Source organism: Octopus sinensis, linkage group LG19, assembly GCF_006345805.1.
Source record: "Octopus sinensis linkage group LG19, ASM634580v1, whole genome shotgun sequence".
Lineage (NCBI taxonomy): Eukaryota > Metazoa > Mollusca > Cephalopoda > Octopoda > Octopodidae > Octopus > Octopus sinensis.
Genome location: NC_043015.1, coordinates 8,983,439 through 8,997,354, shown reverse-complemented (window position 1 = coordinate 8,997,354; position 13,916 = coordinate 8,983,439).

Sequence of the window (13,916 nt, the reverse complement as noted above, 5' to 3'; positions counted from 1 at the left end):
ATGGCCGAAGAATGAAACACTTAAGTAGCCGAAGGATTTATAATGGCTGCTCAAAAAACAAGCCATAGCAGACGAGCATTAACAAAACAACCATAGAGAAATTCGGAAAAGTACAAAACGTGGAATAAGTAATGAAAAAGAGGATTCCGTTATACTCATAGTCTCTTGGCACAAAAATAATACCGATGCTGACACTACATCGAGATATTCATTCCTCAACTTATACTTCCTTCCTTGACAGAGGATTTTGTCTGCCTCAAATGCACCTAGGTTCCTAAGGTCAATAAGTTTTATAGTCTGAATAAACTGGTACCAAGACTGACGAGAAACTGCAACATAGAGCGGCCAGGAAATATCTTATCGGGTTATGATATGCATACTCATTGGGGACTTGAAATAAGACGACCAGATATTATGGTTCGGCGTAAGGAGAGGAAATAAGCATCATCATATATGAGGCTTTTTCCGCGGACGTGAATGTAGCGGCGATACTTGAGAACATATGAAATACAAGGTTTTGTCTAGAGAAATGTGAATACTGTGGATGATTTCAACAAGAAAAAACAATGACATTTCTTTCAGATGCATAAAATAACTGACAAAATATTTACCTTATTACGCTTGATGTAACTTGCTACTCGGTGAAATACGACAGTTGACAAGGTATCAAGGAAGTTAAATCATGACGGAAAGCATTCGTGAAATTTTCTCTTTTATTTTTTATCGTTTTCGTTTAAAATTTTACTTCTTCTCTCTTTCTTTTTTGCCTTTCATTTGCTTTCTCGTTTTCTTTTTTCTAATTATTTCTATTTTATAAGTGGACTTCCTAAAACTCTACTTTTAAATCTTTATTTTCATGGTGTACCAATGTATGCAGTAAGCTGCTTTGCCTTATATGTCGGGAAGACGCTCGGCAAGAAATGTAAACTATAATGAAAAGACGTAAAATACAATAATAATAATAATAATAATAATAATAATAATAATAATAATAATAATAATAATAATATAATAATAAAAATACCAAAAATAATAATAATCATAATAATAAAAATGATAATAATGATAACAACAAGAACAACAACCAATATTTTAATATGATTAGATAATTGAACAAAATAATTAACTGTAAAATATCGACAACAATACCAATGACAGACGGAATAATGATATTTCTTTCCATTATCAGACACAAATAATGAATATGTAAGAGACGATGATCATCAATTTTTTCATAAGCATTTCGGTATTGCTCACAGATACAGCTTTACGTCTACATCAGCATAATCCTTGTCTTATTTTCTATAGTGTAATCAGTTACACAACGTTAAAAGTGTACACACACACAGTCTCACACATATATATAGGTAGTATGTATATATATATAATATATATATATATATATATATATATATATATATATATATATATAATACATATATATGCATACATTATAATATATATAATATATATTTCAAGATAGATAGAGAAGTAGATAATATATATTTTCGTAATATAATATATATATATATATATATATATATTTATATATATATAAATATGCATACATAGATAGAAAGAGAGATAGAGAGAGGTAGGTAATATATATTTATGCAATATATATATACATATATATATATAAAGAGAGAGAGAGAGAGAGAGAGAGAGATAGATAGATAGATAGAGATAGATAGATAGATAGATCGATAGATAGATAGATAGATAGATAGATAGATAGATAGATAGATAGATAGATAGATAGATAGATAGATAGATAGATAGATAGAGGGATAGAGGGGTACATACAGAGATACAGTGAGGGAGAGGTAGAGAAGGAGTAGGAAAGACAGAGAGAGTTATATTTACATTATAGAAATATGGTCTCGACTTCATATTGTCTACGATATTATCATAATGTTATGCATAAATTTTGTAGCTACTATCTCACATCTGTACTTATATATTCCATTTTACAATAATATTTCTCTTGTCTTCGTCTACCCATTCATGGTATTAAGATTGCGACTCAGATTTGATTTATAAGCATATCTTCCTCTCAAACTCTCTCTGTATTTATGTGTATGTATGTAAGTATATATATATATATATTATATATATATATATATAATATATATGTGTGTGTGTGTGTGTGTATCTCTATATATGTATATACATACATATATATATATATATATATATATATAATATATATATATACATAAATATATATATATGCTCATACGCACACATACGCCCACATAATGTATATAGAGATAGCTATAGATGTATGCATATATTGGTATGTATACACATTATTGCGTGTATGTGTGTGCGAGTACACAAGAATATGCACCTATATATATGTATATGCTCGTACATATATATACATAAAACAAGCTCACACATGCACTCACACACGTGCGCATACATATACACACACATATATACATGTATATATATATATTATTTTTAGATATATATATATATAGATATTATATATAATATATATATATATATATATATATATATATATATATATGTATATTATACTTTATTCTTTATTGTAGACTTGCATTTAAAGTTAAACGTATCGTTCTAATAGGTTTTGCCAGGAAAAACAAACAGTAAAGTCCATAGTTCAAAGATTCGATTTAAAATGTCTGCAAAGTAACTTAATAGATTCGATATTTATTGACTGAAGCGAGAAGAGAATTTTCGAAATTCTAAAGAAGGTCAAAGAAATCATAGAAACTCATTCTTTAACTTTATATTCAAGATGTCATCTATTGTTATATTTGATACACCTGTACATCACGGCATTCATATTGATCACTTGAAATGTATTGTATTTGAATACAGTGTTTCATACGTATACCTCGGTCCCTACCACGGAACCATATATATATATATATATATATATACACACGTATGCGTCTTTATGCGTTTGTGCGTGCGTGTGTATGTGTGTCTGAACATGTACTTATATATGTGTATATATGTGTTCATATGCAAAATTCGCATATTTACTGACGATCTCTTTCTCTCTGATAATCCTTTCATGTGTTACTCAAAATAATTTTCAGCGCTCTCACATGGGTACGATTTATTTTCATTTGGAATTAAATTGAAGTAAATTTGAGATATTTTACTCGAATCATGTAGGGCAACATCGATTGTGCGTCTAGGAAACGTTGCATGTATCTATGGTAATTAAATTCCATTTTTAGAATATACTGTTGAATGTGATAGGGTGAGAGTTTTATGTAAATATACATCTGTTGCTTATAGATTCATAGTGCAGAGTATTGCAAAATGAATTTATGAACTGAATAGCTATCAAATTCGTAAACAACAGACCTTAAATAGAGAGGCCATGTCAATGATAACGTCGCGAATACCGATGAGAATAAATTCACAATTTTATCTGTCTGATTTATTGACTGAACGATGAATCAAACAATTGATAATGCAATTGGCTTAACGGTTTCCTACTTGGTTAATATAAATAAATGAAGTTAAACAAAATCAGTAGATGATATCATTGTTAACATAATCGTCCTCGTGTGCTACAACAAAATCTTTTCAAAGGCATGATTCAGCATAACGTATCTTGATATCCAATTATAAAATCTAATTGAGTAAAATTTTACTTCAAATGTTTCAGTTTTCCGATCTGAAGTGGATTGTTGAAAGTTCAATTTTCATATTCAAATACGTTAAAATAATATTACCTCTTTATCTACTGTGGTGATATTTGTACTGAAATCATTTTTAGTCTTGTTTCTTATATGAAATTATTTTATGGTATGCATTTAATTATCTAATATGATTTTTGTCTAGTTTAAATTTTTCGTTTATATTACGGAAAAAGCGAAGCAGTTTTCACCATAATGCATTTTATACGTTTAACATTCTCTTTTCAATAAATGAGGTGAATATTTCTTTATATACAGAAAAGTAAATCTCCATTTTACATTTCGTTTTGCTTGTAGAAGTTATAGAATTCATAATATTTAAGTTGAAACTCGTTTAGAAATACTCCATTATATCTGAATATAGCGTTTAATAAATATACCATCGTTTTGTATTTGGAAATGTATGCTCCCGAAAAGAAAATAAGCGAATAACTTAAATATTTCAGTATCCATTTCGTAAGTTCGGTTATATTTTGATACGACTAAGGAAAGAAAAGACAAGTTTGGTTGTAGGATATTTACGCACTGGGGTCGATGGAATCGACTTAATCCTTTGTCTGTCCTTGTTTGTCCCCTCTGTGTTTAGCCTCTTGTGGGTAGTAAAGAAATATATATATATATATGCACAATGTTATATCACACGATTTTCGAACTTACTTCTCTAGGATAATTTACACGGATATTTATTTAAATATATATCAACTAGTAACTCACACTAATTGATATGGTAGTAGCTGAGATTAAAGTTATACAAAGTATTGATCGAGATAATTTCAATACTACGATTAAATAGTTATATAACAGTTTAAATAATCATTGTTATTTTCCCAATTGTACAGTAATACACTTCGTAGGTTTCACTAAATTATGTATGACACATTGTTCATAATTTGTGTAATTTATAAAATTTGTGTGAAATTTGCTGTTATTTTGTTAACTTGAGAATATATATTAAATATGAATGTTAATCGAAAACTGGTGTAACATCATTTATCTTTTACTTGTTTCAGTCATTTTACTCCGCCTTGAAGTGTCTGAGTGGAATAAATTCCCAAAATTTATTTCAAGTCTACTTCTTATTCTTTCGATTCCTTTTGCCAAAACGCTGTATTACAGGAATGGATACGTACAGACATGCACACTCACATACTCTCACACACATATACATACACACACACACATATATATATATAGATACATAATATACATACATACACACACACATATATATATATATATATATATATTATATATATAATATATATACATAATATATATATATATAATATATATATTATATTATATATATATATATATATATATATATATATGCGTATGTATATATATATATGTAAGTGCCAGAATTTGAAATAATGTGCAGTTGGTTTAGATAGATTGATGTAAGATTACACAACAATAGTTTCAATAATTTTAATTTATGAATGATGCACATACATACGCATACATACACACACGCATACACACACGTACACATACACACACACACATACACACACACACACACACATATATATATATGTAATACAACGTGATAGTAACGGAGTTTAAAATTACAAAGTAGAAATCGGCCAAATATGTTTAAACAATCAAATGTTCTCATAAACTTCAATGAGATTCACAGTGAGATATATTAAACAAAATAGACTTATAATAATTAAAATTCATTTAAATCTGAAATTATACATTAAAATTATTTCTTAGTTGTTATAATGTGAACATTTGATATTTAGTAGACATGCAATTTGTATTTTTCAATGCAAGTGCCCTATCAGGCATGTTACTGATCAGAGAGTGAATATTTTCTTGAAGAATTTCTAGCTACGTTTCATGCAATAATTTCAAGAGATCTGGCTTTGAAGGTGATTTCTTTTTCTGTTTATGAAATGTCCTGTCCATTATGCCCCGAGGGTATTCTATAGGGTTCACGTCTGGTGACTGTCTTGACTATGGAAACTTTCTAATGCCATTCCTTTCTAACAAATCTTGTTGTATTTTAACCGTGTGACAAGGAATCCCATATTCCACATATAGTTTCTTCTTTAATTATTTCACCACTGGAGATGTTTCGAAGGAGTCCTTTCTGCAATATGGACACATATTTATTTGAATTTATCTTTCCTTCACAATCCAGCAACTGCTGTGCTTCATTGATGGCTGCAGTCTTTTCACCTCAATTTCTTGATCACAAAGTTTCAAGACACACACTCGAACACTGTCAGGAAATACAGCAAATATGGTCTCATCAGAGGATATGAGAGTGTCACAAATTGCTAATGGTCTTTACACCATCTCACTGCTGCAATATTTTTTCCGCTTCATATTGGCTGGTGAAAGATGTAGCTTAATACCTCCTGCTCTGCCATAGTAACCAGGTTTGTGGAGATACCTGCCAGCTGTTCTGGAACTTGCTCAGCTATTTCAGAGGTCTTGAAACCAGGATTATCACTCGCACTTCTCTTAGAAAAGAGAAGGATCCTGTCAGAGAAACCTGGTTGACATGGACAAGGGGATGTGGACTCCTTCCCCTCTCTTGTGTATTGCACCATATTAAGTGGAGAAAGCGTGATCACTAAGTTGTTTGCTATTTACGCTGACTATACGCCCCTTCAGAATGATCCACAATACGGTCTCTTTGTAACTCAGACGGTTCCAATGCTTCTTTTGTACAAGGCATGATTAAACAATCACATATAGAATCTGAAATATATATAAGAATCATAAAACGTTACAAGTTAGAATAAACATAAAACGATGTTTCATGTGTGTCTATTTACTTCTAACATGTATGTATATACAGGGGGTGCATGTGTGTGTATATATATGTATATAAGGATAAGATCGGTAATTTAAAAATTAAAAGGAAACATTTTATTAAGTGGTCAGCATGGAAAACTTTTAAATTAACGATCTTATCCTTATTTATATAAATTTAAATTACTTTCGTCACTGTATTTACTGTGGCGATAATTTGACCATATCTCACACGAAATTAAGCGCCGGATATTTTGAACTGGCCTTGATGCATACCTTCATATATATGTGGGTATACGTTGGTATATGTAAGTATCGTATGCTGTATATACTATTATATATATATATATATAATATATATATATACTATATATATTATATATATATATATATATATATATATATATATGTATGATGTATTTATGTTTATTCTGTGTGTATTCTACTGACGAGGCAAAGCATTCATAAATGCAAAGTCAGAAATCCGGATCTAGAATTAACCAGTAATTTTTTACTAGCTTCATCTTATCTCTTTGTTTTCTCTCTATGTTGATACATGGACAATTAAGGTGGTTTTAGAGTCAGATCATGGCTGCTACTTTCAGCATGGTGTTATCTCGTAGATAATTATATATATACGTATATATATATATATGTCTATATACTCTTTCTCATTATCTCTTTTACTTGTTTCAGTCATTCGATTGTGGCCATGCTGGAGCACCGCCTTTAGTCGAGCAAATCGACCCCAGGACTTATTCTTTGTAAGCCTAGTTCTTATACTATCGGTCTCTTTTTCCAAACCGCTAAGTTACGGGGACATAAACACACTACCATCGGTTGTCAAGCGATGTTGGGATAGAAAATCAAACACACAAACATATACACACACACACACACACACATATATATATATATATATATATATATATATATATATATATACATACATATATACGACGGGCTTCCTTTCAGTTTCGCTCTACCAAATCCACTCACAAGGCTTTGGTCGGCTCGTGTCTATAGTAGAAGACACTTGCCCAAGGTGCCACGCAGTGGGAATGAACCCGGCACCGTGTGGTTGATAAGCAAGCTACTTTCTACACAGCCACTCCTGCGCCTATATATATTTATAAACATACATATACATATATGTATTTAATACATATACACACACACATTATATATACTCTCAAAGAGAATGCGAGAGAGAGGGAGAGAAGGAGGGAGAAAAGAGAGTGAAGGGAGTGAAGGGAGAGAGATAAACAATGAAACGAAGGTAGAATGTTAAAATATGCACATGAATACATATCTGTATAAACAAATGTAAAATATATTTATGTTTACCACCGTATTTCATTGGTAATGACAACATATTCGTGTCCATTTTAATGCAGAAGGAAACGCGCATATGGGAAGAAAAGTTTTATCCATGTCATATTCAAATACGCTTCAACGGATCCATTGATTATCATCCATTACTAAATTACAGATTTTAATGAGGTAGAAATATATGCTCGATGTTACATAAACTCATCTCATAAAACACTGCTACGTGATGCATTCACAACTTTTCAGCCGTGTAAATATTTAAGCTTAAATTGTGGTGGGGAATAGATCATCGAGAGACGATCGGTTGCTTCACTGAAAATTCTCGTATATTCATTCAATATTAATCACTGAAAAACTATGATTTCTCAAGTATGACTTTTTTATTTTGTTTTTTTTTCTTCTCTTAGTCTATTCATTGATAATAGGAAAATATATTTTTAGTCTGACGTTTTGGGAATAATATGCAGAACTTAAATTCAATATGAAGGTTACGTGTTGCAATTCTCGTTTATATCCGACAATTATTGGAAAGTATGTGAAGTATAAATGTGTCCACAAGTCTGTGGATATAGTATATGCAAGCATATTGATTTTAAAATGGTCTTTTAATTGCGTACAAATCTGCGAAAAAGTCGAAGTATACGAATTTGCAACACAAATCTCCTAGCCCATTTACATAAAATTTATATTCGACTTTAGCCATCAATATGTCCATATTACGTCTCTGTTTTTGCAACGAAATGACGGGGTTGCAGGCATTGCTATCTCATTATATTTCCATATACAAAATGAAAATGAAAAATGGAAAGGAAGGCGGTTTCTAAAAGTACACCGAGGAAATGGGGTTTTAAATAGATCTTGCCATTTAACAGGCCTCATATTAATGGTACATTTATCTGTGTATTATATATATTATATGGAATGAAATAGAATAATACAATCATGGCATACAATTGGCAGGAAATTGTCTCGATTAGCAAGTACTGTTAGAAGTGAAAACGTAACCATGATTTGGAAAATTTTAAAGACAAAATATTATTTTCTACTCTAGGTACAATGCCAGAAATTTTGGAGGAAGGGGCCAGTCGATTAGATCGAAGGCAGTACGCAATTTATCAAGCCCGAAAGGAAAAACAACAAAGTTGACCTCGGCGGAAGTGGAACTCAGAAAGTAAATACAGACGAAATACGTATTTCTTAACTACCCACAAGGGGCTAAACACAGAGAGACCAAACAAGGACAGACAAAAGGATTGAGTCGATTACATCGACCCCAGAGCTTAACTGGTACTTATTTTATCGACACTGAAAGGATGAAAGGCAAAGTCGACTTCGGCGGAATTTGAACTCAGAACGGAGCGGCAGACAAAATACCGCTAAGCATTTCCCCCGGCGTGCTAGCGTTTCTGCCATCTCGCCCCCTTGGAATTTGAATTCACAACGTAACGGCAGACGAAATACCTATTTCTTTACTACCTACAAGGGGCTAAACACAGAGAGGACAAACAAGGACAGACAAAAAGATTAAGTCCAATATATCCACCCCAGTGCGTAACTGGTACTTATTTAATCGACTCTGAAAGGATTAAAGGCAAAGTCGACCTCGGCGGAATTTGAACTCAGAACGTAGCAGCCGACGAAATACCGCTAAGCATTTCCCGTGTTCTAAAGCATTTTTTTTCCTTATTACCCACAAGGGGCTAAACATAGATCGAACAAACAAGGACAGGTAACAGGATTAAGATCATTGCATCGACCCCAGTGCGTAACTGGTACTTAAATTATCGACTCCGATAGGAGGAAAGGCATTGTCGACCTTCGCGGAATTTGAACTTAGAACGTAACAGCAGACGAAACACCGCTAAGCATTTCGTCCGGCGTGCTAAAGTTTCTGTCAGCTCACCGCCTTTCGATGACAATGTTACCTGTGCGCTCTGTCGACATCGAAATGTCATTATAAAGTTCCGGTCAATTTCATTTGAACAAAATGCTAGTCTACCAAACTTAGTAAACGTTTTTATTTAGCAAATTTAAATAATATTTGAGATTAATTTGTTTTTCTCGCTGAAAGTGAATCGCCAAATATCTGTATGAGCATTTTCTGTTTGAATGTAGATCTAAAATATGCTATGTTACAAAGATGAGATAAATAATTGCTCATCTAATCTCAATTTCCGGACTGTTAAAATCAATTTTGTCCTGTTTTCTTTTCAAATATTGGTTAAAATGATATCAAATATCGAGATATATAAACAAATGAATGGATAAATCAGGACACCATATAGTACTGATTGTTTGGCGTAGGATAACGTGTGTTCTACTTGTGTATCATTTATTATTTATTTAATTGTGTGTGTGAAAGATTGTTGAAAACTTGCTGATACCTAAGATTACATGTAGTAAACCGCAATGCACATAATTCCTACCAGGAATAAGTCCGAAACTGTACCAAACAAAGATAATAACAACATTAATAATAATAATAATACTAATAATAATAATAATAGTATAATAATAATAATAATAATAATAATATTAATAATAATATATAATAATAATATAATAATAATAATAATAATGATAATAATAATGATAATAATAATAATAATAATAATATTAATACTATAATAATAATAATAATAATAATAATAATGATAATAATAATAATAATAATAATACTAATACTACTACTACTACTACTACTACTAATAATAATAATAATGATAATAATGAATAATAATAATAATAATAATAATAATAATACTAATAATAATAATAATAGTAATAATAATAATAATAGTAATAATAATAATAATGATAATAATAATAATAATAGTAATGATAATAATAATAATAATAATGATAATGATAATGATAATAATAATAACGATAATAATAATAATAATAACAATAACAATAACAATTGGTATAAAAGATGGGCTACAGCAAATATTCTGCTCAATACCACAGATTTGCTTGTCAGTTGTTTGACCTTAACCAGTTGAGCATGTCCCTTAGTGGCTGAAGATATGTGCATCTCTGATCACGAGCAGAAGTAGTGGGGGAGCATCATAGCCATGTGTTGAGAGGGATTCTTTGGGGTTTGAATAGTTCACCTCTGGAAACATGGGTGGTTCTTTCAACATCCTTAAACAACCCTTATTCAGGGACCGTTTGAGCGGGATGGGCTACTCAACCTGAAGAAAATTCTAACTGGGCCCCACCTGCAAGGTCATGTGCTGTTTATCTTGATATGAGATCACCATGTCGCGCACATATGGTTGTGATGCATGTGCCTGGTGTACCTTTATCAGACGGGTAGTCATGATGGGTATATTGGGCTTCGTATATTTTACCCCAGTGTCACTTTGATGGCATGAACTGCTCTCTCACACCAAATAATAATAACAGCAACAATAGCAATAATAATAATAATAGTAATAATGATAATAATAACAGCAATAATAATAATAATAATAATAATAATAATTAATAAAATAATAGTAATAATATTAATATAATATAATAATAATAATAATAATAATATAATAATAATAATAATAATAATAATAATAATAATAATAATAATAATAATAATAATAATAATATTAGTAGTAATCATATTGATAAGGAAGATGAAGATAATTCGTGGAAGAAATTTAGTGCATGACTTTCAAGTAGAGTTTAAGTCGAACATCCAGTTTTGTTGTTAATGAGAGTAAACACACATGTCACAATATATCATTTTAAAACATATAGATTTAGTCATGTTCGACATAACATGGAATAAAATGCCTGCGTCATTTATAATTACTTATAATTAAGTTATAACGATACATTTGGAAGCGAACGATTAGTGTTTCATTGTTATCAAGCGGAAACACAGGATCGACCTATATGCAGGATGTTTTTCAATACCTACAGGCCTCTACTTAGTATCAGTTTTAATTTCATCAAATTTAGGTATAAACATATTATTATTCAACACCACAAGATTTACTTTAAAGAAGTTCCCTCCATGTTCACAGTTTTCTATTCTCAAAGATAGCGTGCTTAAACGCTGCATTAAAACATTTTGTAATTTAAAAACCATTTAAATGCTTGTGTAAGCATTGATAGCGGCAATTTCCATATAAACTTCGTAACTTGTATTTTGTATTTACTGACATTCTATATGTTATCGCACACGCTGTGTAATATCCGTGCTATAACAAAGACGGGTTAAAATATTGTTTTATTTTTCATGCATTGCACTCAGTCATTTACATATTTCTGCTTCGTATAAATTGTCTCATTGCTCTATCTCAGTATAGGCGAAGTTGCGTTACATATAATTTAAAAGCAATAATATACCTAACTTTTTTTCACTAGAATATTAATCACGATGCAAGAACTGTATTTAAAATCCTTGAAAAATTAGATGTATAAGTAAAGATTATTTGTTGAAGGATAAATTTGATTCAAGATTAACATTATGAAATACTACGCAACATTTTGGAATTTCAATGGTTAAATAGATATTTTTTCCTGGGGAAATATTTGCTGCATGTGTATAGATATTTAAAGATAGATATTTAAATGATACATTATGCTTATTTTGTACTAAATATCAAGGTGAACTCTAAAATTCTGACTTAAAGATAGAATCTTTAATACAAGTATATGTTGCCTGCTTTCAAATACTTAATCAATCGTTATTACATCATAACAAAAATGAGGAGATACCTGCTTGCTGGAATCAAATATTCTGAGAGGCAGATATACCCAGTCCCATTTCCAGGATAACTTATATTTTGTCTGTAGCAAAATGCGAGCTAGTAGATTTCCAATGCACATATAAACATTGCACATATCAGACATATCTATATAGGCAGGTATATACACACTCACATACTCATATACATTCATATTTGAATATATATATATATATATATATATATAATATATATATATATATATATATATATAGATAGATAGATAGATAGATAGGTAGATAGATAGATAATAGATAGATAGATAGATAGATAGATAGATAGATAGATAGATAGATAGATAGATAGATAGATAGATAGATAGATAGATAGATAGATAGATATAGATAGATACATAGATGTACAGATACATATAGATATGTATATTATTCCGTAATAAATGACTCGGTTATCTAAGAGTATAACGAAAATCTGAAAATAAATAAGAAAAAAAAAGAAATCTTGTAAATAAAGCTACCCTGGGTTTCCTGATTAAAATGTTGATTTATTCCGACATTTTTCGAGCCGAAAACTAGACTGTCGATCAGTGGTATTTGAGCAGATTACATTTGAGCAAGAGACGGTCATAAAGAAAAAGACGGGGCGAAACACACAAGAGGAGATAACCAACCTTAAAATAATTCGATATGAAGCAGATGTAAAACATTGTTATTTGTTTATTAAGTGTACAGTGGTCTACTTTTAAATTCCGTTAAGATGTATTTCCGGAAATTGGGAGATATAGAAAAATCTTGTGTCTCGAGTTTATATATGCGTTGAATGTTCTCAACTTTTTCAAGATACAGTTTTTCAAAAGAATATTCTGAATATGTATTTAGACTTGTTAATATAGAGCCGTGTTTTGGAGACGATCTTTCATATGATATCCTTGATATCAAAACTGGCCTCTTCGTGTTTAAATGTTCAACGAAAGATGAAAGTTTTGTTGAATGTGTTTTATCACGGTACCTACAATTCGAAAGATGGTTGTTATATCTATTTTTAATTTTTCCTTCCAAGTCTGCGATATAATAATATCTTCATAATCTGCCGAACCAGAAACGGTTTTACCCATCTTACTATTCAAATTGATTAGTCGGAAGCTTGAATATACCTGAAAGCTATTACAGTGGCCGCCTGGATTATTCATCTAGAGAGAGAGATGGGGGGATTGAGAGAGAGCAATGTATAGAGAGGAACAGTTAGGGAACGAAAGAGTGAGAGAGAGAGAGAGAGAGAGAGAGAGGGGGACGGAGGGAGGTATAGTTATACGAATAAACAAATAAAACTGCTTGGTTTTGATATACAATACATATATATACAGGCATACATACAGAGAGAAAAGAAAAACTTAAAAGTACAAAAG